The sequence below is a fragment of the Capsicum annuum genome, chromosome 12 (assembly GCF_002878395.1).
Source record: "Capsicum annuum cultivar UCD-10X-F1 chromosome 12, UCD10Xv1.1, whole genome shotgun sequence".
In the NCBI taxonomy this organism is placed as follows: Eukaryota; Viridiplantae; Streptophyta; class Magnoliopsida; order Solanales; family Solanaceae; genus Capsicum; species Capsicum annuum.
Genome location: NC_061122.1, coordinates 186301942 through 186305346, shown reverse-complemented (window position 1 = coordinate 186305346; position 3405 = coordinate 186301942).

The window sequence follows — 3405 nt, the reverse complement described above, 5'->3', positions numbered from 1 at the left end:
CCTCATCAATAGTGTCTATCACAGATACCACGCGTGTATTGTCTGGATACCGCTCAATTGTACACACATTAAAAACTACTTGCTCATCATTTAGTTTGAAGGTGATCTCCCCAAAGTTCATATAAATTAACACCCTACCAGTGGACAAGAAGGGTCTTCCCAATATAATGGGGACTTGAAAATTTACCTCATAATCAAGAAACATGAAATCAGCAGAGAACATAAAGGATGTAACCCTTACTTTTATGTCACATAAAATACCCACTGGTTTCTTCACAGATGAGTCAACCATTAACAAATTTATGGATGTAGGTTTGAGTTCCCCTATCCTCAACAACTTTTACACACCCAGGGGCATCACATTTACTCTTGATCCAAAGTCACATAAATTTTGCTTGACATTGAAAGGCCCAATAGAACATGAATTGGTGACTACTCTGGGATCCTTTTTCTTTTATACTAACAGTAAGGGAGGAGTCGCACTATAAGGGCGCATATTATCATTAGGCTCAGCAAAACAATCCTTACCACTATCATACTCAAAATCATTATTACTTTATATCAATATTTTAGACTCTACCTTGGGTATCTTATCTCTCTTAATGCTATCAGACTTTAACTCTTCAATAGTAGGTATAGGGGGATCATCAGTAGTTACACCATAATTAGTGGATATAACTAGACAATGAATGATATTTGAATAATTTTGCACCGTGTTACTCGGGAGGGTACCCAATTGCCTTTGATATAAAGTGGCAGATATCTGCCCAAACTAATGTTTTAACTACTTGATAGCCATTGCATAAGACAACTTTATAGGTTAAACCCGAAATATCAACCTTGATCTTCTTAAGGCTAGCCTCCTTACTTTCTTGTACCTTCACCAGTTTGTCAACATTTCTTCCATTCTTAATTTTGCATCTCATTTGCCAGGTGGAATGTGCCTATCTTCCTTCTTCTTATAATAATCTCTCCATCTTTATCACCTTATTTGTCCCTAGTATGGTTGTTATATCTATCATCATAGTAGTTTTGACCTTGGTTTCCTTGCCTTTGGGCTTGAAAACCATTCAACTGGCGATTCGAATACCTAGCCTCCTCTTTTAATGCAGACTCATAAGCTCTGGAAGCTACAACCTATGATCCTACTGTATGAACTTTCTCAAAATTCATAATCATGAACTGCTTTGCCAGCAACCCAAGATCAGTCCTCAGTAGCGCAATCTCTTGTACTGTACTCTCTGGGCACCAGGAGCTCCAATAGCGTAAGAGGTATAACCCTTTTTTGTCTCCCGAGTTTGCCATCCTCGGTTAGTGAGAGAAATTTAGTCTAGTATGTCAGAAGCTACCTCTCAGCATAATCTCATAAAATCTCCTCTAGATATATGTCTACCACTTCTTTAAAACCGATAGTCAGGGATCTATAGAATATCTTTAATAAGTTCATCCCTGAAATCCGATGGTTGGGCACCATACTCAACTTCTTCTTAAACCTGAACCAAGTCTCATACATGGACTTTGACTGTAGCTACCTGAAATTATAAATCTCATCCTTCAACTGGATTATCTAATATGGAGTAAAGAACCTGTTCAAGAATTACCTGCTAACTCATTCTATGTAGTAATAGATCCTCTTGGAAGTTTCACCAACCATAAAGATGCTTCTCCTATAAGCGAAAAGGGGAACAACCTCCATCTAAACTCCTTATAATTCTCCCTTGGATTTGTATACGAAGTGAAAATTCTAGTAAAATTGGCCAGATACATGTTTTCATCGTCTGGAGGAAACTCTGCAAACATACCCTTTAAGTATAAGAGCTGGACATAGCACTAGTTATATTAAACTTGACACCTAGGGGTAAGATAGGAGGAATAATAGCTCCAGTCTCTAATGGCTCCCAGATCCTCTTTATCATCCTTATATGACTACAAATACTGATAAGTTGGGATCACTTACAAATAACCTCCTCTAAATTTGTTATGATTTTCGCCTAGTGTTGCTCGGTAGTTTGCTGCTTGTCTCTGTTTAGCTAACTCTGCCTCACGAACTATCCATTGAGCTTCTTCTGTTGCCATCTTCTAATTAGTTTCTTGTTCTAAAAACACCCTTATCTATTGAATAATAATATCATGAACTACTTCAGGAGAAGGGGGAGGCACATCATCACGAACCCCTTTAGAAATATCATCTTTTTCTGATTTCATCATCTTACTAGGTGTTTGTAGGATCCTCTCTAGATTCTGATTCACTGGGAGAAAGAGATCACCTATACTTTATGTGCCAGGAATACACCGTCGTATGCCCAACTAAGAACAAAACCTAAAAGAAAAACCTAAAATCAACAACAACTTCAATTCACAAATTAACATCGTATTCTCCGGCAACGACACCAAAATTTAGTGACATCCAAGCTACACCTCCACTCAAAATATGATACGGTCGCTGCCAAATATAGTAACCCAGTAAAGGTTGGGGTCAAATCCCAAGGAAATACGTGGAATCGTGGCTCTCATATGTTGTAATTAATAAGCAGAACTGGAAAAGTTAATGGAGATTTTGAATAGCAATATCAAACTAGTAGTAAATATCAACTTCGGTTGTAACCAGTTGTAAGTGAATACTAGGATTTTGTTCCCCCTGGATTCTCAACTTCATAGGCTTATCATCCTATGTTGAACCAACCCGATACCTTGCATGTAGAATTAATAAGTTATGTACCATCTATAGTCTTTTGGACGAGAAGACAAATTTCACCCTTTACTTTTTGAGTCTCAGGAAATCGCCTTACTAATCCTTATCTTGATCCTAGCTAACTATTACATTTTGAGTTTCTAGTTATTAGCTGAAATCTAACCATCTTACATAGATAATACCGAGTAGCATGGATCGACAGTTAAAGTCCAAATTCCTATTTTCATTATCTTTTTCTAGTCACTACTCCTATTTTAGAGGAAATAGCAATAATCTAGTCGGGATCCTAATATTTGCAACCACTAGAATAACTATTAAAGTGAAGATAATACAATGCATGAATGGGTATCAATTTTGAACAATAGTAGCATTTTCCTACTTCGTCAATTTGTCAGGGTTTCCAAAACCCTAGCTAAGGATTTTAGCCGCTCATACTTGTGAAATAATCAACAACATTCATAATTGAAAGAATAATATGAAATCACAATAATAAGAAGTAAAAATTCAAAACCATAACTGAATTAATCAACTGAAGACAATACAAGAGGATTCCAAGATTATAGTTGAATATCGGAATCAAATTATGTTTGAAAGTATCAAGAGTGCTTAACTTCTACTAAAAACACCTGAGGGGTATTTATAGTACATGAGGAAACCCTAAATCCAAAACCCGAATGAAATAGGAGAAAAAAGGATTGGTGGCAACTCGTGGT